Source organism: Canis lupus, chromosome 29, assembly GCF_011100685.1.
Source record: "Canis lupus familiaris isolate Mischka breed German Shepherd chromosome 29, alternate assembly UU_Cfam_GSD_1.0, whole genome shotgun sequence".
Classification (NCBI taxonomy): Eukaryota; Metazoa; Chordata; class Mammalia; order Carnivora; family Canidae; genus Canis; species Canis lupus.
This window is the reverse complement of record NC_049250.1, coordinates 16,432,030-16,457,880: the sequence shown is the minus strand read 5'-3', so window position 1 is coordinate 16,457,880 and position 25,851 is coordinate 16,432,030. Positions and strand designations below refer to the sequence as shown.

General features: G+C 38.6%; 1 pseudogene; it reads right to left on the bottom strand.

Annotated features, from left to right (window-relative positions):
• Positions 1–10,141: 10,141 nt before the first annotated feature.
• On the bottom strand, positions 10,142–25,555 carry LOC100687787 (annotated as a pseudogene).
• Positions 25,556–25,851: the final 296 nt, after the last annotated feature.

The following is a 25,851-nucleotide window of genomic DNA, read 5'->3' as shown; positions in this document are numbered from 1 at the left end:
TAATTCCCTTTGCTGCCACGGAGAACCAAGTTAATGCTTTCACTCAGTTGGGAAGATATGGGCAGTCTATAAGAATGATCTTGAGGTGAGAATGATGAAATGATCATTGTCAGAGGTGTAATGCATGTCATATTGTGAATAGCTGTGCTCCTTTCGATGAATCCTTGGTGAGGCATTGAAGAGAAAAGCGTTTTCAGCCTCTTTATCCTCTAGGACTTTTAAAAGTTCTAGAATTTTAAAAACAAGCATTGGAAATGACCTCTCCAAAGTACTTTTCAAGTTTACCAAAGATTACCATGGCAACTAAATTACTGAATGACTAAAGGAAGTATGTGTAATGATGTTTCTCAGCCCATGTACAAGTTCCTTGTTTATTAAAGAAGAAATGCCAGGGCATGAGACTATCCTGCTCTATGTAAAGGCAGAGAATGAACATTCTCTGGGGGAGGTATATTCCTTAGCAATATGAAGGAAGTGTGTCAAAAGCCTATACATTCATTTTTACAAAAGTCTGGTGACATTAAAATAATAAAATTGTTCAATGGGACATCATTGCTTCTTGCATGAGAGTCAGAAAGTCAGACTCTTAACCATAAGAATAGCTTTGAGATGATCTAGTGGTAGCTTCTTTCTTATATGCATTTTTGTGTTCACCTATGTTCAATGCATTGAATTTCATACCCTGCTGGGTGATTTTTTCCATGATCTGAAAGTGGAAGGAGGAACCAAAATCAAGCATTTTTTTTTAAACCTTTTATTTTTTTATTTAAAATTCCAGTATGGTTAACATACAGGATTATATTAGTTTCAGGTATATTCAACACAAAGTCAAGCCTTGTTACATATTTTCAGAGGACATTATATAATTGCTGCTCTGGGATTTCACATAAACTTCCATAGACCTAGTTTTTTGTTTGTTATTTATGCATATATTCTTAGAAAAATTATTTCTTTGTAATGTACTGTGAGCATTTATTGTTAAAATACACTAACCTATTACTTAAAAAAGAATATTCTATAAAAGGGGCACCTGAACTTGATGTAATGAGCACTGGATGTTACATGCACCTGATGAATCATTAAATTCTATCCCTGAAACTAATAATAGTGTATATATTAACTAAACTGAATTAAAATAGGGAAGGAGAGGGTGCCTGACTGGCTCAGTCTATAAAGCATGTGACTCTTGATCTTCAGGTTGTGAGTGCGAGCCCATGTTGGGTATAGAACAGTATTTTTAAAAAATCTTTAAAATACACTAATCTTTGGTGAAGAAAATAGCAACAAAACTATTTGAAATGGAACTTTTTTCTAAATTAAAGTGTTTATAGCAAGTGCAAGTGTGTATCAATAAATGAACCTCGGTTCATTTATTTTTACGCTTGGGTGGTTTTTCTTTCTTGACTCCATTTGAGATTACCACCCCATTATATAGTTAGAAGTATAGATTCTTATTGTTGGAAGAGACTTTAAAAGTAATCCAGTTTGACCCCCACACCTACCTAGTTTCAGTTCTAATACTTCTACTTACAGGACTATTGCTCTCCCCAGAGATAGGCCACCTCATACTCGACAATAATGGTTAAAAAATTATTTCTTTTATTAAAATTGGATACCAGAAAACTTTGATCTGCTGAACCTTGCTTCATTTGTGGATAAATGAAAATACAGCATGTCCAAAACATACTGGATTATTTAAGTGCCACTGGGCCAGAAATCAAAGGCTTATATGAAATGAGATAAGATTTGTCTAGAAGAAAAGTGGGCTCTCTTTGGGCTAGACATTGAAGGAGGTGATAACCTCATTTTGTGCTTGTGTCTTCCTCTTAATCTTTCCCCAAATGAGAAGCATCTTTGACTATTTCAGTTTTGTGAGAGGATAGAAGGGCAGTTGGCATAGGGAATATTGGGCAGAGGTTGAAAGCTGAGATGATTCTGGGACTTAGAGACACAGGATTTTGGTCTTTATATTTTTATAGCCTTGAAGTGACTGGTAAGTTAGTGGGACATTCAGGGAGAGATTCTACAGAATGGAGGAGCGTTAGGGGATTTTCACTGATTCACAGAATGTCAGAGTGGTTATGGAATTTCCCATCACTAAGAAATTTATCACTTTCTGTGGCAACAGCATAAAACTGTTTTGAATTGCTCATTGAGCAGCTCTACCTATGTTGAGTTAAAACCATTTATCTCCCTGTAACTTAGACTTATGGATCCTAATTCTTTCATATTTGTGACAACCTTCAAATATTTGAACATAGCAAAACCATGTTCTTTTTGAGATGGTGCTTCCCCAGCTAATCTTCACAGTTCTATTAATAATTTCTGTATGAAATGAAATCAAGAAATTCACTATCTCATGTCCTTCCTTTTACTTAAAAATATCTAAATCATTTTTTGAGAATCTCATCTTGGCTAAATATTTCATTTAGCATTTTACCTTTAGATTATAGTAAATACTGCTAGATATTTTCTGATTTATCTCAGAACAGTCCCATGAGATATACATTATTAGTATCAGCAGTTGGCTGATGAGGAAACTAAAGCCCAGAGTGGTGAACCAAGATGCCTGAGATGCTGGGGCTAATATTCCAATTCCCATCTTTTGAACTCTGAATTCCATGTGATTAATAACCACAATAGACTATTTACTAATAGAAGGCTGGTTTACTAATAAATCTATTAAAGGGCCACATTGGGTATCAAATACATGATTTTAGGTATGATCTCACTTGCATGAAGCAGAGTAGAATTCATTTTATTTTGGAGACTTTGCTTCTGATAGCATAACCAAGATCAATTACTAGTTACTTGGCAAGCACATCATCCTATTGACAAACAATCTTTGGTTCTTAAAATATGTGCTGTTTATCAGGATAATTTTCCCAGTTATACTTGTGTGGTTTGTCTTTTGGACATGAGTGTAGGAATTGGATTTATATTAACTTTCATTTTCTTATACTTGGCTTATCATTTAAGATCTAAATTTTGGCATCCAGCACCGTTAGCTTTTTTCTAGGCTTCCCATCATAGGCCAGGGTTCCACATAAGTTTTGTGGAATGTTCTTTATTGTGTCTTCATTTTGATGACAATTTAAGAAAAAGGAATAAACATTTTCTGGCAAATCCCAATGACCATCTTGTTACCAAATACAGATATGTAATATCAAAGCCTGCCTTTATGCTAATACTTTAATATAAATTGTTGGGTATAGAATAGAGGAAGCAATGGAGAAATGATGTATTTCAGTCCAGGGAAAAGTCATAGCCATCATAGTGTACTGGGCAAATGCAGTTTTCCCAGCAATTGGAATATGATGGGTAAACTGAGTCATCACACAGATAGTAGTATAGGTATGTGGGACTCAACCTGTCTAGGCTCAGTACCATATTCTTGTTGGCTATTTGGTTTCAGCAAAATATCGTGTATCACGTTATATTATCAGATATCACATTATATTAATTCAATTTGCATTTTAATTAATTTTATAATAAAAGTTACTGATTTTTTTAAAGATTTAGTTTATTTATTCATGAGAGACACACAGAGAGAGGCATAGAAATAGGCAGAGGGGCAGGCAGGCTCCCTGGGGGGAGCCTGATGCAGGACTCGATCCCGGGATCATGCTCTGAGCCAAAGGTGGACCTCAACTTCTGAGCCATCTAGATGCCCCTAAAAGTTACTGATTTTCATAATAACATTAATAATTCATTAATAGTTTATGTGGACTATTTAATCCTGAAGCAACATATGTAATAGGAATTACTATCTTTCTTATTTTACAGATAAGGAGACCAAAGCCTGAAGAGTTTAAATAACACTTAAAAAGACACAATTTATAAGAGGTGGAATTAGAGTTTGAACTTAGACATTCTGATTTTAAGTGCCCAGTCTCTTAGCTATTATATTTTATTTATTTCACACATTTATTTTGTTTTTATAGTTAGGAGCTAGAATATAATATAGCTAGTTTTGTGTTTATATATATTTATGTAATGTATAATTAAAACAGTTTAATTCAACTGTAAGCATTTACAAGCACTCCCCTCCCCCCCAAAAAAAAGAATCATTGTATCTATTTGATAAATTCCATCAAGGGCACATTTAATCAAAATTCTCTGACAAGACGTACTCAGGGTGTGAGACTTGGGTGAGGACTGGAAGTCAGGGCTGTGTACTGGGAAGATAGGGGATTGGTCATGGCCATAGACCAGGCTGTCCAGGGAGATGGCTTATTAGATCATAGCTGAGGTCAGGACCATGATGACAACAAAGTACTGGAATGAAGGTAGGAATTCTTTGCTGATTGAATGACCAATCAGAGTTAACAGAGAGGTTTACTCTATATAATTTATGAAGACATGAACTATACTTCATAAAGATTTAATAGAGACTAAAAAATTAAAGTTTATTAATAAAATAAAATTTGCATATGTAAAACAACTTAGTCCACCAAAATCTGTTTTCTGCTTTTTAGCATTCTTTCTTTGAAAGGAACTTTGGAGCTCTTCTAGGTGGTATGATTCTCAGATGCATAGTCTTGGATTGGTTTCAGGCTGCCTACAAAGGGGATATGTATTCTTTTTTTTTTTAAGATTTTATTTATTTATTCATGAGAGACACACACAGAGAGAGGCATAGACACAGGCATAGGGAAAAGCAGGCCCCATTGCAGGGAGCCCGATGCGGGACTCGACCCCAGGTCTCCAGGATCACACCCTGGGCTGAGGGCGGCACTAAACCGCTGAGCCACCTGGGCTGAAGGGGGATATGTAGTCTCATCCTTCACACTGGACATTTCTATTTAGTAGATAAGGGGTGGAATCTTGGAATTTTTACTGAAAGCCCAAACTCCCCAAATGATCAAGATGCATATAGCTAAGTGTGGGAGCTCTTGACCTTGACTATCTCTGTCACTAGAAGTGACTGAGATTAGTACAATTCATCAAGTATTTTCAGTTCTCCTCCTTTCTCATCACATGATGGGGTTGCCATTTCTGACTTTTTTGTGATTCTGACCAGTAAGCTATACATAGGAATGATGTGTGCCACTTTAAACCAGGAACATTTAATTGATGATACTAGACTCTCAGGGGTCTCTCTTTGCCTCTGGATTGAAAATCAGAGGCATTCAAGATGATAACTGTCTCATCAGTCTGGGTCCCTGAGTGATCACAGTGAACAGAGAGCTACCCTGACACCTGTAGAAAATATGTAGCATGGGCAAGAAATATATCTTTATAGTGTTTAGCCATGAAGCCTTCCCTGAGGTGGGTGTCTGGGTGGCATATCTCTATGTCTGCTTCATGTGGCTCCCTTTTTAAAAGGTAATACAGTTTTGGACGTGTTACTTAAAACCTCAGTGAGGACTCAGTTTCTGTACCAGTTAAATAGGGACAATAACTACTTATCTCATTAAGTCTTTATGGGGATTTGGTTAATTATTGGAAAGCCCTTAAAACTGTGCCTGGCACATATTAAATGTTAGCTATTATTCTATTTAGGTAATCTTCCCCGCCCATTTAATGGAGAACGGTTGTCGCATTTTCAGACTTTGCAAGATATAGTTTCCACTCTGGGGAGAAGGTTATGGCAGTCCTTTTTAAAAGAAATCATAATTGGGATACTTCATGCTCTCCCCTTGTCATTTGATATTATGTGATCTATACTGCTAGCAAAATGTGCTAATGACCTCTGAGTAATAGAATATAACAACTCCTAATAAGCTGAGTATCATAGACAGCTATTTAGAAATGATTTGTAAATTATATGATTTGTTCTTAATACATGTGCATTCCCCTTAAAAAATAATATTTTAGAATTGATAATTAAGGGACTTGGTCTTTAACCCTCTAATGATTCATAAATGCTCATTTTCACTGTTTTGTGATAGTCTCAATGGACATTTAAAGCCTATTGGAGTTTTTAAAGGTTCTATAGCTTTGAATTTTTCAAGTTTTCTTTGAAAAGCACTGAGTATATCAAATAAAGCCCTTTAAATTCCATTCATGATTGAATTTGAAAGGCTTATACTCTCATCTGAGAAGTGGCAAATTACCAATGATGATGATGCCATTGAATTACAACTAGGGAGAACTATTGAAGAAAATGGATGGGGATAAGGAGATGGGAAAAGGAGAATCTGCTAGAAAGAAAGACCAATTACTTCTTTCCATCTATTTGTTCATTGAAAAAATATTAAACTAGCACCCATTGTGCCCGAGGCAGGATGCTGGGTGCTGAGATGAATAGAAAACAAACCTTCTTTTGAGGAGTTTATGGTCTATGAGGGATTGCAGTTGGTGGGGGTGCAGCGGGGAGATGTACACAGTGTTAGAGATACCTTCATAGAGATACAAGGTAACATTGAGGTGGGAGACCTGCCTTTAGAGGCTGGCAAAGAATGGAGTGATGTCAGAGATACTATGGATAAAAAACAAGAAGTACTTGACTGTCAGTCTGCTCAGTAAGACTGAAGCCTAACTACTGAATGAGAGTGAGACTTTCAAGGCTAGGTGGTAAGGAGCATGGGAATGTCCTTGGAAAAATAGGATATTTTGGGAAGTTGATAGATTTGGCGTCAGACATGTTAGTTTTAAGCATTGGAATATCTAGGTGGAAATACCTATCAGGCAGGTTTATAGGCTTGTGAGGGAATTGGTGGATCAGGAAATAAAGGTTGAATTGAAGAGTCAAAAACAAAATATATATTCAGCTAAGCAGTTTGAGAACAAATGTGTATTGAGGTATCCCAAAACAAAATTTTCGTAATTCTATTATTTATCATATTGAATTTTACCCAGTTGAAATGGCTGAAATGAACCACATGATTATATGCTTAAAGCTTCATTTGCTAGTATCTCTGGATCTGATTTGCTTACTTTTTCTGAGTGGCTAAGTTCAAAAGTATGAGGCCTACTAATCTTTTTTTTTTTTTTTAAATCTTTTAGAAGATATAAAATATCACTTGCTTGTCAAAATTCAACTAATGGAGAACTATATAAAGAGTGAAAGGCTGCTGTCTCCTGTCCCCAATCCATCCTACTCCCCAGAGTTAATGACTGTTAATGTTTGCTTTATACTATTCTGGTCTTTTAAATACAAATATAGATATGTATCTGCATATTTTATACAAGTGAGTTCGTACAATATATGCTGCCTTGCATCCTACTTTTTTTTTCTTTTGCACAGAATAGCATTTGTGGATCTTTTACCTTGTTGTATATCTTATGCTTCTTACTATGTAATATGTACCTTTGTGTAGATGAATTCTAATTTATTTAACTGTTCCTCTATGGATGCATGTTTGCTTTGCTGTTTTTCCAGTTACACAGTGTATCTGCCAACATCTTTGCATATACATCTGTTTAATTGTTCTAGTTAGTGTCTTAGAAGTGGAATCACTAGTTCAAAGGGAATCCACATTTTTTAAAGTAAGCTCTATGCCCAAAGTGGGGCTCAAACTCATGACACCAAGATCATGAGTTGCATGCTTCACTGATTGAATAAGCCAGGCACCTCAGGAATCCAGATTTAAAATTTTGGTGTATTCAGCAAATTGTATCCAAAGAGATTATACCAATTTATATTCCCTTAAGAATTTTTTTTTCTTTCAATAATTACAGCTGATTTTTATTGTGTACAATGAAACTTATATACGTTATTTCATTTAATCCTTAAAAGAGTCCTTGGAGGTAGGTGCTATTATAATCTTTATTTTGAGGTAAAGGGAACTGAGGATCAGAGAAATTAAATATGATGGCTAAAGTCACGTGGCTTGTAAGCAGTAGAGCCAGTATTTGAAGCCAGTTTGATATGGGAACTCATGCCCTTAACCACTTCCTGTTCTGCCTCTCTGTAGGAAAAAAGACCACAAATTTGCAGACTGGAGAGGCCTCTAGATTATTGTGCTTGAGTTTCAAATTTGGTTCTGATTTTCTTGGATGCCAAAAAGAAAGGGAATAGTCAGTTACATAGAACTAAAGTTAAAAGCTTCTTTTGAATCAGATTGTCATTTCCCTCTGCCTGTACCTTTCCAGTCATCTTACACTCTGCTCTAGAAAAGCTCAAAGATTCTTTATTGAACCTCATTCCCAAAGACCTGAGTTCCTGAGGGACAAGAGAGTTCAGGCCAATGTTGGCTGTACTCACTGCAACTGTCTTCAGCATCTGCTGACAGTGGCATAGTTTGTGTTCATTATTCTGATGCAATGGGGTATCTGGGCAAGGGGCACAGAGGAGAGGAACATGGCCAAGACCCAATGGCTCTCCTTGTGAATATTTAAAAGCCATTTAAATAGATTTCTTTTTATCTCCTAATTTCCTATTGATGACAGCACTGAAACTACTTGTCTCATTTTTCAAATCAAAGCTTCCTAGAGCAAAATGGCCTGGAGACTGAACAGCTCTTGAAGCTCTATTAATCATAAGGGTAAGGACAGGGAGCCCAATAAACTGTTCAGGGGGTGGAAAAGTACTTACGACCACCTCTCCCTTCAGCCAGCCTCTTCACATTGCTCCTTTGAGGCTGGTTTCTTGTGAAGGGTCTTTTTCCCCCCGCTCAGAAATGACTTTATAAGTACCTTTTTTTTTTTTTTTTAACATACACCTATTGATTTCTCTCAAAGACTTTTACTAGAGTCAGATAGCTGTGCCCTGGGCCAATCTGATGTGTCTGCCCTCAGAACATATGACTCTCAGAAGGCATCATGAGGTCCTAAGCCATAGTCTGCATTGGGCCATTGTCTCCCTTAGGTTTAGGAACCAGAGTGATGTGGGCTGGAATCCTGCCTCAACCATTGTTACTTGGACAAGTAACTTAACTTTGGTTTCTTCATCTGCTCTGTCCCTAGTGGAATAACTGTCCCTAGTGGAATAACAATATCTGTCTCCTAGGGTTATTTTTAGGATGAGTGATAATTGTCTCTTTTCTTTTTGTCACTGGCAAATCATGTACCAGCTCTGTCTTTCATCTGTTGTGTAGCTATAGAATTTTCAGAGCAGTGCTAGTTTGGTAAAGTGTTGGGGCTTTGAGGCTACTCTCCAGAGCTCCAGACATAAGATCCTGAGAAAACACTGTTTATTAATTTCAAAGCTTGGCTTGGGGTGCTAGTAGAGATTACATGGCATGAGGGCTCTAAAGCCTCTATAGGCCCTCTTGGTTACCTACTATTTATCAACTTTAGCTCCATAAAATTAGTGCAAGTTATTTCATTCTCTCTCTAGATTTTTTTCCTGTGTATTTAGATCTTTAGTGATTTACAACATAATATAAAACAAACAAAAGAGACTGATTTCTGTGACTAGATGTTATTCATTGTGTCATCCTAGAGCAGGGGGCTGGAGGAAGAGGCTATTCTCCAAGGAAAATTGAGGTAGAGTTAGTGCTGGACTACTAAAATCATTGCCTGTTTCTCCTTCATGCAATGTGCGGGAAGTAGCCAATGATTTCCTAAGCTGATGACTGTTTCCTAGGTCATAGGGCTCTAGAACCCTGGGTATCAGAGGGATGTGGTCCAAACCAAGCCAGAAGAAACCAACTGGGGCAGGAAAGATGGTAACTGACTGGCAGAGTAGCAAACTCAGCACCCTATGGGGAAAAGAGCATTATTTGCTCCTCAGAGACATTGAAGAACTAGTATAACACTAAGAGACTTTGTTAAAAGGAGAAAAGGACAAACCTGGAAGAACCTATCAGTTGTATTCAACTTAGATTAGAGTTCAGTCTACCAGTGCAGGGGAGGAAAGCAGCTAGGCCTAAAGCAGCACTAAGTCTGGTCCTCCCACTCCTTTTCCCTGACTTCTTTGGCCTGAAGAAACCTGGGCCAGGTTTCTGTTCGACATCTGCAGACCCCAGAAGGACTAGAGAAATCTCTCTGGAGGGCCGAAGTGGGAGGGACCCTTCTAAAAATACAAATACAGTTAATATGGAAGAAGCAAGGGTAGTTCTGGAGGTTTTCACATGCCCAAATATTTCCTACTTTTCCTCCAGCTCAGCTGTTAGCAAGTACAGTTTCCCTACCTGACCTTTTATCCCCAAAAGAAAATTGGTAAGTGTGCCCCTTCCCTTTCCCCAGACATGTACTCCTTGGGGCCTCCTGTGGTAGAGGTCCCATGGCAAGGCCTAGGCAGGGCTTAGTCTCAACTGGCTCCTGCTGGGGCCTTGAGATCCTCCAAAGCATTGTCCTGGTCATTGCCTTCCTTAATGGGTTTCAGTTCAAAGCCTGTTTCCTTAAATTTGCTCAACTGAAGAGATTCTATCATATTTTCTTCTGAACACTGGTGCATTTCCAGAGCCTCTTGCACTATAAGAGGGTCAATGCCCTTCTCACATAGCTGTCCATGTGCAGAGATAGTTGAGAATCTATCCAATATTCTCTCCTTTCTTCTTCATGGCTCTCAGGACACACTCAGGTGAATAGCTCATGTTGACCACTTTCTCCATACACTTCCACTTACTGGGGGACAGTGTCTGCAGTTCAGAATAGGCCTGGGGACAATTGGGAGTGTTGGGTACTTGTGACACTGAGAAATTAGGAGGGACTCTGGGACCCATATTTGCAGATGATGATTCTTCTGTGTACACAGACAAGATAGAGAGGGAAGGCATCTGAGGAGGTTAGGGTTGGCACTTCTATGCCACTGTCTGAGTTCAAGCCCAAGAATATGATGCCTATTAAACTCCCTGGCACTGTTTTCAGTAGAAGGCTTTAGAGAATTTCAGAAGATGTCGTTGTGGGAGCAGGATGTGCTTTGTAAGGTGCTTGTCAGCTTGGCTGTCTTCTGATTGCTATCATTAGAGTCAAGTTTGGGAAAGGACTAAGATTTGATATTGCTTACTATAGGAATGGGGGAGGGACACTTTGGAAGACAGTGACATCTTTTCATAGTTGCCCAACTGTGGTAAGGTTATAAAGCCAGTGGTTTTATAAAGAGGCTTGATATCTAGATTAGCCTGCTTCAGGATCTCATCCTGTAACACAGAGCCTCCTCTGGGCAAGTTACTGTCCAATAATGGGTCTAATGGCTCCTACTAGAATGTTTCTCAGCTCTTCCTTCTCAACAATAGTTTTTAACTCCAGGTTATCAAATGGGCTTTCTTCACATTCAAAGTCAGCAGGATTGAAATCTGCCTTTGTGTGGAGTGGGCTGAGAACTTTCTGTCATTGCTGCTGACCCAAGTTGGGATGAGGATGCTGTTGTGCTGTAAGCTGCAAGGATGGGGTTAATAGGAGATGGCTATACTGTGAGTCTTAGAGAAGCTAATTTTGCTGTCACTCTCTGGGCTACTCTTAGCATTCACTTTAACTCCTACTTCCTTAGCTTTGTGCTGATTCCCACTGGGTTTCTTAGATTCTTGGATTTTCTTAATATCTTCAGTCCACTCAATAGTTTACTTTTACAAGGAGAAGTCAGACTATATTTTTCTGACAACCTGTAAACAATCAGGTAAGGAGAAGCCAATAGATAGATTAACTTTACCTGTTGTCTTGAATTTGTCTCCCATCTTAAATGGGACATCATCAAGGTAACTGAAAATTTCATGAAGATCTGCACCCAACTTCTTAGAAGCTGTTTAGAACCTGAATGCCACTGCCATGCCAGAAGCTGAAAGGTGTGTACTCTGGCTGGCCTCCCAAGCTCAGTCCCCACCAAGCTCCTGATGTCTCCTAGGGAGAACAAATGCCTCCACCTCCAGCTCTGCCCACCCTGGGCCAGGCATCACCATAGCCATTGCCATTAATACAGCCACCAATGTTGAAATCCTTTCAATTCTTTTTTTTTTTTTTTTAGCTTGTAAAAAGATAGTAAAAGTCTCTACTGTATATATTTGCTGGAGGATTAATGAGAACTTCATATCCCACTTGCCTGCTTTATTTTTTCATTTAGGTACCTTTCATGATTTTACTTACTTTACATTTTCCTTGTTTATCTTCACAAAAGTCTGCCTTTTCCAAAGTAAGCTCTATGAAGTCAGAGATTTTGTCATGTCTGCTTACTGCTCAGTTGCCTAGCACATAGTGCCTCGTAAATAACAGATACTAAAATATTTTGTTGAGTGAATGAATATGGAATAGTGCCTGAAACATAGTAAGCACTGCAAAAATGTGAACTTCTTTAAAAATATCATTAGCTACTATCAGGGCTCTTAGGTGGCTCTGTCAGCCAAACATCCAACTTGAGTCAGGGTCATGAGTTGAAGCCCTGTGTTGGGCTCCACTCTGAACATGGAGCCTACTTAAAAAGTAAAATTATTAGCTACTGTCTATATATTGGGAGTAATAAAATATCTTCCTCATGGAGTAGGATAAGAGATAAATAATGTACCTGGCATAGTACACAGTAATCCTTCAATAAGTGGTGACTGGATTATGTATGAGTGATTGTTAGTCATTTTCAGCAAAAATATTTTGTGAAGAAAGCACTTGTAGTTAGGTTCTCTCCTACTCTGTGTTTCAGCTTTAAGTTTTTTAAAAATTTGACTTCATCCTTGGGTGAAGGATGAAAAAGGGGTACAGGAAGAGACTTGAATAGGCAGTGAATATTAGACAACTTAATTTGATTTAATTTAATCTTTAAGTCTTAATTTAAATTCCAATTAATTAGAATACAATGTAATATTAGATGCAGGTATGGAATTTAGTGATTCATCACTTGCATACAACATCCAGTGCTCATTACAACAAGTGCCCTCTTTAATACCCATCACGTATTTAACTCATCCCACCCCACCATCCACTTCCCCTCCCATAACCATCAGTTTGTTCTCTATAGTTAAGAGTGTGTTTCTTGGTTTACCTCTGTTTTTTCCCTCTGAATTCATTTGCTTTGTTTCTTAAATTCCACATATGAGTGAAATCATATGGTATTTGTCTTTCTCTGACTAACTTATTTTGCTTGGGATAAAACACTCTAGCTCTATCCATATTGTTCCAAATGGCAAGATTTCATTCTTTTTGATGACTAATACGCCATCATGTATGTGTGTATGTGTATATATATATGTATATATGTGATATACATGTGATATATATGTGATATATAGGTATGCATATATATATATGGTATGTATACATACCACATCTTTATTCAGTCATCAGTTGATGGACATTTGGGCTCTCACAATAGTTTGGCTATTATTGATAGTGCTGTTATAAACATCAGGGTGCATGTGCCTCTTCGAATAAGTATTTTTGTAGCCTTGGGTAAATACCTAGGACTGCAGTTGCTGGATTGTATGGTAGTTTTATTTTTAACTTTTTGAGGCAGCTCCAAATAGTATAAACACATAGATCAATGGAGAAGAATAGAGAACCCAGAAATGGGCCCATAACTATATGGTCAACTAATCTTCAGCCAAGGAAGAAAGACTATCCAATGGAAAAAGACAGTCTCTTCAACAAATGGTGTTGTAAAAACCAGATAGTGACATGCAGAACCATGAAACTGGACCACTTTCTTACTTCATATACAAAAATAAATTCAAAGCAGATGAAAGACTTAAATGTGAGACTGGAAACTGTCAGAATCCTAGAGGAGAACACAAGCAGAAACCTCCCTTGACCTTGACTGTTGCAACTTCTTATTAGACACTTCTTTGGAGGCAAGGGATACAAAAACAAAAATGAACTGTTGGGATTTCATCAAGACAAAAGGCTTCCACACAGTAAAAGAAATAATCAATAGGGAACCCCGGGTGGCGCAGCGGTTTAGTGCTTGCCTTTGGCCCAGGGCGCGATCCTGGAGACCCGGGATCGAATCCCATATCGGGCTCCCGGTGCATGGAGCCTGCTTCTCCCTCTGCCTATGTCTCTGCCTCTCTCTCTCTCTCTCTCTCTCTGTGTGACTATCATAAATAAATAAAAATTAAAAAAAAGAAAGAATCAATAAAACTAAAAGGCAGCCTATAACTGGGAGAAGATATTTATGAATGACATATCTGATAAAGGGTTAGTATCTAGAATCTATAAAGAACTTACCAAACTCAACACCCCCAAAAAACCAAATAATCCAGTTAAGAAGGGGGCAGAAGAGATGAATAGACACATTTCCAAAGAAGACATCCAGATGACTAACAGACACATGAAAAGATGCTCAACATGACTCATTATCAAGGAAATACATATCAAAACCAGGGTGAGATACCACCTCACACCTGTCAGAATGGTTAAAGTTAATGACACAGAAACAACAGGTGTTGGCGAGGGTGTGGAGAAAGGGGGGGCCCTCTTGCACTGTTGGTGGAAATGCAGGCTGATGCAGCCACTCTGGAGAACAGTTTGGAGATTATTCAAAAAGTTGAAAATAGAACCACCCTATCTATGATCCAGTAATTACACTACTAGATATTTAGCCAAAGGATACAAAAATACATATTTGAAGGCGTCCACACACCTTGATGTTTATAGCAGCATTATCAGCAATAGCCAGACTATGGAAAGAGCCCAAATGTTCATCAACTAACTAATGAATAGAGATGAGCTGTGTGCGCGCACACACACACACACACAGGCATGTTACTCAACTATCAAAAAGAGTGATGTCTTGCTATTTACAATGACATGGATGGAGCTAGACTGTATTATGCTAAGCAAAATATGTCAGAGAAAGACAGATACTGTATGAATTTCATTCATATGTGGAATTTAAGGGAAAAAACAGATAAACATAGGGGAAGGGAGAAAAAAAGAGGGAGGCAAACCATAAGAGACTTAACTGTAGAGAACAAACAGGGTTGCTGAAGGGGAGGTGGGTGAGGTATGAGCTAAATGGGTGATGGGTATTAAGGAAGACCCTTGTGGTGATGAGCAATGAGTGTTATATATAAGTGATGAATCACTAAATTCTGCTCCTGAAATAAATATATGTTAGTAAACTATAATTTAAATAAAAACTTGAAACAAAAAAGAAAGAAAAGGAATAATGTCTGAACAGAATGAGGAGTTGTACTCCTGTTGAACTGGAACATAAGGTATATGTAATGGACCTACTCAAGTTAGAGCTAGAAAGGTAATTCTGGATCTGATCATGTGGGATCTTGAATGCCAAGTTAAAGTGTTTAGTTCATCTGACAAAGGAGACATACCCATACCTTCCAGGGAGCAAACTGATTAGAGTCATAGGAAGATAAATTGGTCCATGGTCAACAGTGGAGATGAATGAAAAAAGGACAGATGTGAGAAATATCCTCAAGAAACTCTTGTCAGGAATTGGTAATAATTGAATATGAGATGAGGAACTGGCGTAGATTTGAACTTGGGTGATTTTCTATTTCTATTAGTAGTAGTAGTAATAGAAATAATAGTAGAAATAGAAATAATAAAAAGAGAAATCATAAAATAATAGAAAAAGAAAATCATAAAAAAGAGGATATTTTTTGAGGGGGAAGAAAATGAGTTTGTAACCTGTTGAGTTTAAGATATTAATGGAACATGCAGTTTGTGATGGAATTTGAGACTCAAGGCAGGATGAGAGATGTAATTTTCATTCATTCATTTGTCCAGTGAATATCATTGAGCACCTAGCACATACCAGACACTGTATCAGTCATTGGGAATACAAAGATGAAAAGCATAAACCCTGACTGCAATTTCCTTTTTGCCATACCCAGCTTTTTAACTGAAGTGTAAGAGGAAGACACTCCTCTATTGATAACTTTAAATTATCAAGATCAACAATATAACAATTGTAATATGTATGATTCTTAATATGTTTCATTACTTTTATGGTTATAGACTTATATTAGAAGGGGTTTCGGGATCCCTGGGTGGCGCAGCGGTTTGGCGCCTGCCTTTGGCCCAGGGCGCGATCCCGGAGACCCGGGATCGAATCCCACATCGGGTTCCCGGTGCATGGAGCCTGCCTCTCCCTCTGCCTGTGTCTCTGCCTCTCTCTCTCTCTCTGTGTGTGACTATCATAAATAAATAAAAATTAAAAAAAAATTAAAAAAAAAAAGAAGGGGTTTCATCATGAAAACATAACTGCTTATAATTTATAACCTAGGGTTCAAGGAAATCCTGATGTAATGATCTTAAACAGTTTGAGGATATAGCTGTGTCTGACTTTGACCAATGATTAGGTTATCATTTCATCAGCGTATCTAACATAGTGAGCATAGGAAAAAGAGTAAAAAATACTTCTGTTTTTGAGAAAGCCTTCTGTTTCTCAAAAGCTTAAATTCGGTGGATAGATCTGAATCATCTTTATTTCCTCACAGTACTTAGCACAATGCCTCATAGGCATTTAATAAATATATATTGAATGAGCGGATGAGTGAATCTATGAGTCTTCAGGTCTCCTGAAGCAAGTGAATCAGCTGGATAACTGCCAGGAATTCCTTTGCCACCCCAACTGGGGGCAGGACTGATGTCTCCTGGGTTTTACGGAGGGGGATAGGTGAAAAAAAGAAGGCAAGGTTTGTTTTACTTTATGTAGGTAAAAATTGGAAGATATAGAATAGTGAATGGATAAGCTTATAACTGAAATGCCATCTGTATGATTGTCTAAAGATTTTAGGAAGAAACTTACAATCCCTTAGCTCATGTAAACTGGAATAATTGGCACTCTGGGCTGTGTAGTTGTGTTACTTGGCACAAAGAGAACAAAAATGTATTAAGTGTGTTATAGGGAGATCAAAAAAGACTAAGAATAAATTGAGATCATAACCTTTCCCAGTCATTTTTACTTTGGGCTGATGTCTGAATTATCCATTTTGGAGTCACATGATTCTGTCTACTGCTAGACTGCCTGGTATGCTTGGAGCAGCGGCAATTAATTCAGCGGCTCCATGGCTCACTACTGACAGACTGTACTGAAGAAGTTCAGCATATCAGTGAGAGAAGACTGAAGATTAAGGATGAAGAAGCAAATGGAACTACTGCTACATCCCTGGATAAAATCATCCCAAGGCCAAAAAGGATATTAATCACTCTCTCAGCCTTCAAGGGGAGAAGCCCAGGAAAGCAACTCAACTTTAGACTCTGCTATAATTGCTTCAAAGAAGAATTAAAGGATACTCAACTTCAAAGCATGGGACCAAGAAATGTGGGTTTAAAGTATGAGAACATGGTAACCATGCTTTTAAGGAATCGAAACATATGTTATGAGATACTTACTCTGATATTCTCTTTCACTGACAATTTCCTGAAGAATTAATAATTAGTTCTCTTATTGCAATGAATGCAAAAAGTAGGAATCAGGAAACTCACACTAATGTGCATTAATTACTACTTTGACCAGATAAATTAAAATCAACAGGTCTTTAGAACTTAAAAAGCTAACCATATGAAGGCAGTTGTTTTTTACAGTAAAGCATTCTTGAAAATGGCACTGTAGACAGATTGTTATAAACCAGATAATGTTTCCTAAAAGGAACAATATTGTACCTAGAGGTTTTTTTTTTTTTTTTAATTTATTTATGATAGTCACACACACACACACAGAGAGAGAGAGAGAGAGGCAGAGACACAGGCAGAGGGAGAAGCAGGCTCCATGCACCGGGAGCCCAATGTGGGATTCGATCCCAGGTCTCCAGGATCGCACCCTGGGCCAAAGGCAGGCGCTAAACCGCTGCGCCACCCAGGGATCCCTGTACCTAGAGGTTTTTAAAATAATATCGTAAAAGCAATGGTAAAACTAAATTTGTATCCTCTATAATAACTGAAAAATTGTGGTCCAGGTTAGAGTATGCAGAATGGTCAAATAGGGTTCTTTATTTTATTTTATTTTATTTTATTTTATTTTATTTTATTATTTTATTTTTTGGGTTCTACATTTTAAAATACTTTATAAGATTTAAAATATTATACAAATTCTATTATTAAACATGGAAATAAGGGTATATTAATTCAAGAGAGTTGTTCCATGAAGCCTACACAAAGCAGGGATTTATTGTGTTAAACAGTTGAACTACAGTTAATATGCTACTTAGAATAAACAGTATTAAATATCTAATTAGTGACAGTTTTTCTTGTTTTTTTTAAATTCAAAGCTTGCTTTGCTATTTTTTCTTTTCTTTAAAAAGAGAGGTAGTTTGAATGATTCATTTCCAAGAATTAGAATTATTTCTTTTTTTCTTAATTTCTGGTGGTAAAGTTAATAGCAAAATAATTTGGTTAGGGTTATAGTTGAGGTAGTGTGTGCTTAGTTTATATGGCTACTTCTAATAATGCTTCCTTCCATTTTCTGAAGTAAAAGTACTTTCACTTCCTAATACCTGTAGTCTTTTCAAATGTACAGGTGTTATCCAGGCTAGTATATTGGGAGGACATTCATTCATTAATTCATTCAGCAAGTATTTTATTGAACATCTACTATATGCCAGACACTGTAGGTAATGGGATATAAGAGTGAACAAGAGGGACAAGGTGCCAGCCTTAAAAGGGCTTATGTGTCAAGAAGGGAAAAATAAGATGATGAGTTAGAGAGTGGGTTAGGGAGAGATATGTGTGTTGGGAGTCATGTAGATGGGGTGATCAGAGAATGATTTTCTGAGGAGGTGATATTTGCTCTGTCATTTAAAAAAATATATTTTATTTATTTCATTTCATTATTTTATTGTTTTATTTTATTTATTAATTAGAATGCAGGAGAACAAGCAAGGGGAGCAACAGAGAGAGGGGGAGGAAGCAGGCTTCCTGCAGAGCAGGGAGCCTGATGCAGGGCTCAGTCCCTGGACCCTGGGATCATGACCTGAGCCAAAGAAGGCAGACATGCTCTACTGACTGAGCCACTCAGTTGCCTCTGCTCTGTGATTTGAATGACAAAGAAAGGTCAGTCATATGACAGTGATCTGAGAGTAAAGGGCTTCAGAAAAGGGAACAGCAGCAAATACCAAGGCCTAGAACAAGGATACACCAGGTAAAATATAGGCTGCCTAGTTAAGTTTGAATTTGAATTTAAATTTGATAAACAATGAGTATATACTGTCCCAAATATTGTATGGGTCATACTTATACAAAAAATAATTCATTTTTATCTGAAATTCAAATTTTATCAGGCATCCTGTATTTTTATTTGCTAAATCTGACAACTCTGTAGTCTAGGGTGTTCAAGGAACAGAAAGAAGTCTGCTTTTGCCAGAACACAGTAAGTGAGGGGGTTGTGGTAGGCTGTAAATTTGGAGATATTGGTAGGGGCTGGATTATTTAGAATTTGGATTTATCCTAAGTGGAATGAGAAGCCACTGGAGTATTTTAAGCAGGGGAATAAGGCAGTCTGTTAAATACATGGGTAGACAAGAAAAAGATGGTTACATGTTAATTATATCTTGTGTTCTCTTCTTGATATAGGTGTGTGTGTGTGTGTGTGGAATACCTTTACAAATGGAAATTTCTTTAATGAAAGGGAAATGTTTGCCCTGCTCTTAGAAGGGCAGAGAGCTCCTCCAGGGTCTACTGCTTCTCAGTTACCTTCAGCTCAAGATAATCCTTATGCCCAAGTGGCATATTTTGAGATGACATATTCTGATTCCCTTCAATACATTTTACATTTACGTTCCTATTCATCTTATAGGTGCAAAAGCTCTTTGAGATTTTAGATCCTGGCCCTTTTTAAGTTCAAGGCAATCTGCTGCTTGACAATGTGTAGTCCCTCTCTGCCCTCCCCATCCATACCAGTTCTCCTAAAAAGTCTGTATTAAAAGCAAAAGAATAAAGTTATCAGGAGGGATTTCAGTAGTTGAGGGAACCTAATTGTATAAAATCAGTCTGTCTTTTTGGAAAGTTACTGAGTTATCTCAAATAACATAGATCTCACTTCCTAAATCAAAGTCACATTCACTGCCCATTATTACACTTTCCCCTCTGCAGTGCTTCCTTACTTGATTAGATTCCATCATTTGCACTGAGTTCAGATAATGTTCCTATGATCTTAGCTCCTATTGAACCCCTGCGCTTGATTCATAGCACAGGAAAAGCCATGGTTCTGACACTTTGAGTCCCTGAACTCTTGCATCAACTAAGTGTCAGCAAAGGACCCGAGGACGGAAACATAGTTCATTGGTTCCTTAACTCGCACCCCATAGACCTGTGGGCCAGATGGGGAAGACTCTTAACTAAAGCCTGGGGACTTAGGAATGCTTCCCTTTCAGTCATGACCTGGAGCAGCAATTGTGATGGGGAGCAAGACTGATGCCACGTGCCTGAACTGAGGCTTTCTCCTTAATGAGGAAGAGGCTCCCTGGCCTCCCACAGTTCAGGAAGGAGGCAGAACCCAGCAGCACTACATCCTCACTTTCTTTCCGTCCTTAAAACTTGGTTCAGTGTTTCTTTGTGATATACATCACTTCTACCAGCTGTGAGGGCAGGAGGAAAAGCAATTAAGGGCATTATTAATCACCAAGTTCCCACAGAGAAGGGTCAAACTGCAGCAGGATTAGACAAAGCAACAACAATTCTATCACCAACAAAGTTATAAAAGTAGATAGCTCAACATTTTAGAGCTATATTTGGACTTATTCTTTCTTAGCCCTAAAAAATATTATTGAAAGTGAACATCCCAGAGGTGATTAAAAACTTGCCTTCCTCTGAGTTTTGGAATTGAGTTCTAGCAATATTTGAGTTTGGCAATTTTTGAGTCTCCTTCGGGAGGCTGTGGCAAAGTGAGTTGGAAAATGTATCTGTGGTTTTGTAGATGAGAAAGGGTTTCTGCTTCTTATTGTACGTGTACTAGAATTTCTTCACTAAAATCCATGGAAAGTGGGACACCTGGGTGACTCAGCAGTTGGGCATCTGCCTTCGGCTCAGCTCAGGGTGTGATCCTGATCCAGGATCAAGTCCTGTATTGGGCTCCCTGCGGGGAGCCTGCTTCTCCTCTGCCTATGTCTCTGCCTCTCTCTCTCTCTCTCTCTCTCTCTCTCTCTCTGTGTCTCATGAATAAATGAATAAATCTTTTTAAAAAATCCATGGAAAATGAGAAAAACTTTTTATGGAATTCGTTTTGTAAATGCATTTAAAATATCTGTTGAAATTGTTAATTTTATAACATTAGTACTATCCAAATTTTTTGAAGCAGGGTGTTTCTTTTGGTGACAACCCATCACCCAAAAGGAACATTCACAGAGGGGCCTGCTGATTACTGCCTCTGAATGATCAGACTGCTCTTAATGCTGCCTTTTGTGTGATTCTTTCATATTAATTTTCTCATTTAATCAGTCAAGAAATATTTATTGAAGATCTGTTGTGGGTCAGGGTTATAGTAGAGAATAAAACAGGCACATCCTCCTTCCTCATAAAATTTATAATCTAGCAAAGAAGACAAATGCTAAATAGACCTAAACATAAATTATAGATATCACATTATTTTATCTTTAAAACCATGAGTATGAAAAAAAAAAAAAACCATGAGTATGTACATCTAAGAAATCTCACATTTTCTTAACACCTGCTAATTATATTATTCATGATGGCAACATCTAAGGCAACAGGTGGTTGGCTTAGATGCAAAAGATCAATCACTTTTCAATTATATTACTGACTCTGATATGCTTGCCTCAACTGGGGAAGAAGCTTTAGCAGCAAGTTTTGCTATGTGAGAACACTTTGTAAGGTTTTTTAAGAGTGTTTTGGGGAATTGAGTCAGTTGAGATGGTGGAGTGGGGAAGAAGGAAGAAAGTATAAAGTATAAGGAACTTTAATTTTATAGCTTTAACCCAAATACCCTGAAAGCAGATGGGCTCAAGGAAACACAAGAAGGATAAGAAGGGAAATCCCAGGCAGAGCCAAACAAATGTTCATTGGATCAGCAACTACAGTCCCAGGTGGGGAGGAGGAGGCTCAAATTTCCTCATTCCCAGGACTTTTTCTTTCCTTTATACTTTAAATAACTTCTCTGGTCTCAGAGGGGACTTCACAGGGGACTATGAGAAGTAATTAGTGTTTAAATAGCCCCTTTGAGATCTAGGGAAAGTTACAAGGTAGAATATAATGGTTTAGGGTTGAGATCAACCAACAGTTTAGCTGGGGTCACTGGGGCAGCCACTGAAAAGCAAAAAAACGTTACCTAGCAAGAAGTATTAGCAGAATGCCTAGGGATAAATTGAAAAGAAAGGGATAAATGGATATTGTCAAGTCCTAGGTATAGTCTGAATTAATACTTCCTTTCCATGGTGTCCCAAACCACCTCCTTCTTTGTTCAGTGCCCTGGCTGTATAGGGTGTTATAAAGAAAACCACGGGCTCAAATGGAGTCACATATGCTAGGCAAGGTCCCCAAACCAGGGCTTAATACTTAACCTAACTGCAGTTGCAGTCTCCCCTAGAAATATATTAACCAATTGCTCAGGGATTTTCTGGTCAGCTGCAGTGAGGTAATCTGCCACCTTATATATGAGGTCATCTACCTTATAAGACCTCCTGGTGTTCCACCTAAGGAAAGTGACCTTGCCTGAAACAATCTCTTTCTTTTCTTTTACTAGTAACTTCCTTGCACCATCCTTCTTCCCATAAAAACTGTCCATTGTACAACTCCTTGGAACATCTCTCCACTTGCTAGATAGGTTGCTGTCGGATTCATGAATCGTTGGATAAAGCCAATTAGATCTTTAAATTTACTCAGTTGCATTCTTGTTCTTTAAAAAGGACAAAGGGGAACAACTCATCCAAAAAGAACTTCTCATGTTCTTCCTAAAATAATAGTAATTTTGCCAAAAATTTTAAATGCTACACAACACACAACGGAAGTAGTTAAGATCAGTTAAGACTGTCCCAAACCCCGGTATTTAAAACCATTGGCCCTTTGAGAAGATTAGCTCCTGTTAAGTTGTTAGTAACCAATCAGTATTTGCCTATTTCTTGGTGAGGGGAAGGGCCAATATTTTTTGATTTATTGGTTTATATTTCTATTATGACTTTATTCAAAGACTTATATTATGATGTAGTGATTAAAGGCATGGAACTCAGAGCACACTGTCCAGGCCTCACTATTTCTCAGCTGTGTGATCTATCTTTCTTTCTTTCTTTCTTTCTTTCTTTCTTTCTTTCTTTCTTTCTTTCTTTCTTTCTTTCTTTCTTTCTTTCTTTCTTTCTTTCTTTCTTCTTTCTTTCTTTCTTTCTTTCTTTCTTTCTTTCTTTCTTTCTTTCTTCTTCTTTTTTTTAAAGATTTTATTTATTTATTCATGAGAGACACAGAGAGAGAGGCAGAGACACAGGCAGAGGGAGAAGCAGGCTCCATGCAGGGAGCCCGATGCGGGACTTGATTCCTGGACCCCAGGACCATGCCCTAGGCCGAAGGCAGGGGCCATACTGCTGAGCCACCCAGAGATCCCCCTCAGCTGTGTGATCTTGGGAAAATTACTTAACCTCTCTGTTCCTTGATTCCCTTATCTGTAAGAAGGCGGTAGTTATAGTACTATGGTATAAGTTTATTTTGAAGACTGAATGAATGTGTGTATGTGCTTTAGAATAGCACTTGGCACATGGTCAATCCCCAAAAGGGTTAAATATTATTATTTGAATTATTTAGGATAACTTTCCTGCTCTTGAGAACAGACATGAGCCAAATTTAATTTGGCTGGTAGCTGTGACTTTTGTCAGTTGCATTGATGGGACAGGCATGCACAAGTGGATGAATCTTTCCTTAAGGATCATTTGTCTGGTTTGTAATGAAGTAAATGTAACCCTTGGGTCCCTTGAAGGACCCACCCAGGCTAGATCATAATAACACTTATGTGTCAGGTACTTTCTATGTATCATTTCATTAAATCTTCACAGAGAACTCCAAGAGGAAGTACTACGATTATTCCCCATTTTATAGCTGAGAGAAATGAGGCATAGGGAAGTTAATGAAGAAAGTGCACAAAGTCAAACAGCTGGAAAATGGTAGAAAGTGAGTTTTCAAGCCCACTTATCTGACTCCAAAGACAGCTCTTAACAATGCTGCTGTGCTATCTTGACCTCTTTTAAGCAAGCACTTGCCCAACAAATATGAGAGAATACCTTCTCGGGGCCCTCCAGGAAGCCAATAGCAAGGCCTCCACTTACAAACAAAATGCACACAATGTCCCAAAAGGAACTTGTGCCATTTGATGGAGGAGAATCACACATGAGGAAATGAAGGGACTAGAGATGATTCCTAAGGTAACTTTTAAAATTAAGTCCTGAGATGGTATGCAAAAGATTTCAATAATATACTCCCAGTCCTTCATGTAGTCATCAAGATCATTTGCTCCTGGACCTGGAGGTGACCTACCACAGGACTCTTCGAGTTTCTTGCCGCTTGGGATCCCCATTTGAGCTTCTCCAGAGGTGTTCATTCACTCTGTGCTCAGCTGGTCCCTTCCAGCTATTGCCACACAATCCTCAAGCTAGTGTCTTATGAGTTTAGGAATTCTCTTTGAGCAAGGCACTGATTAGTGATTGTTTTTGGTGCTCTGTTTAAATTTTCACAAACCCAATAGCTTAAATGACATAAATTTATTATCTACAGTTATGGAAGTTAGAAGTTCCAACTTGGGCCTCCTTTGGACTAAATTCAGGGTAGAACTACATTTGATTCTGAAGGCCCTAGGGGAAAATATGTGTCCTTTTTTTAAAAAAAATTATTTATTTATTGGAGCGCAAGCAGGGGGAGCAGTAGAGGGAGAGAGAGAAGCGGACTCCCCACTGAGCAGGGAGTCTGATGCAGGGCTCCATCCCAGGACCCTGGTATCATGACCTGAGCTGAAGGCAGATGCTTAACTGAGCCACCGAGGTGCTCCCATTTCCTTATCTTTTTCAGTGTCCTTGGCCAGTGGCCCCCTTCCTCTGTCTTCAAAGCAGGCAATGGCCTACGGAGCCTTTCTCATATAGCCTGTTGTCCCATCTGCACCTGTTGTCTCATCTGTCTCTGACCGTAGCAGGAAAGATTCTCTGCTTTGAGGATTCATGTGATTAGATTTGATCTGCCTGGATAATCCAGGATGATTTTCAGAGTTTAAGGTCCTTAACTTTAATCACATCTGCAAAGTCCCTTTGCCATGTAAGGTACTGTATTCACAGTTTCTAGGGATTAGGACATGGATATCTTTGGGAGGTCATTATTCTGCATACCACAGGAATGAAACTGAAACTGTGTTTAGTGCCATCAGTTTAGAGTGCAAAAAATGTTACCCTGTAGCGGTTTTCCAATTGCTACCCCTGGACCCCTACCTGCCTTTTTAGCCAGAGGTCCTGGATGAGGTGAGGCTGGGAGGGGGCCCTCCAGCGATCAATTCGTGAACACCAGGAACTTAATCTGGGAGGTCAACCTGAGTTAATATTGCCTTGCAGGGAGGAAAGTGCTCAGTACTACAAGAGCACTTGTTCTAACCTGCTGCCGCTGCTCCTACCCACTGGTGTCACTGCCCCAACCTGGGCATCCAGTCCACTTTCAAGGGCTATGCTACAGAAAGTGTGGTGGTACTGAAGTTGCCAAGTACAAAGCTTACTGCCATTGCCATTGCTGCACTGACCAGAACTTACTGGGGAAGCAATTCTTCCCTTACCCATGGCACCCCATGCCCAAGCAGCCCCAGGTTCTCAATAACTTCCTTTAGTGAAATGGTCTTTTCCATTGACACTTCTGTGGGGTCAGCTGTCATTAAGGCCTAGTAAGAATCCTTCCCCTGATCCATGACCTTAGGGTGACCCTGAGAAGTACTGTTGAGTTTCCCTGCCTCTCAACACAGGTGACAATTACGGTAACTTTGAAGGAGGAGGCAAAGGAGGTGGGGTTCTTACTTCCTTCCTGTTGGTCCCTACCTGCAGCCTCTGGGCTTCTTATGCAAATTCACCCACTCCATCTTGGTCAGCCTTTGAGCTTAGTCTCTCAGTGGGGTGAGGGAGTTGGACCTTGATGCCAGTACAGTGTCTGTTAGTAATTGAAGGGCATTTTGGT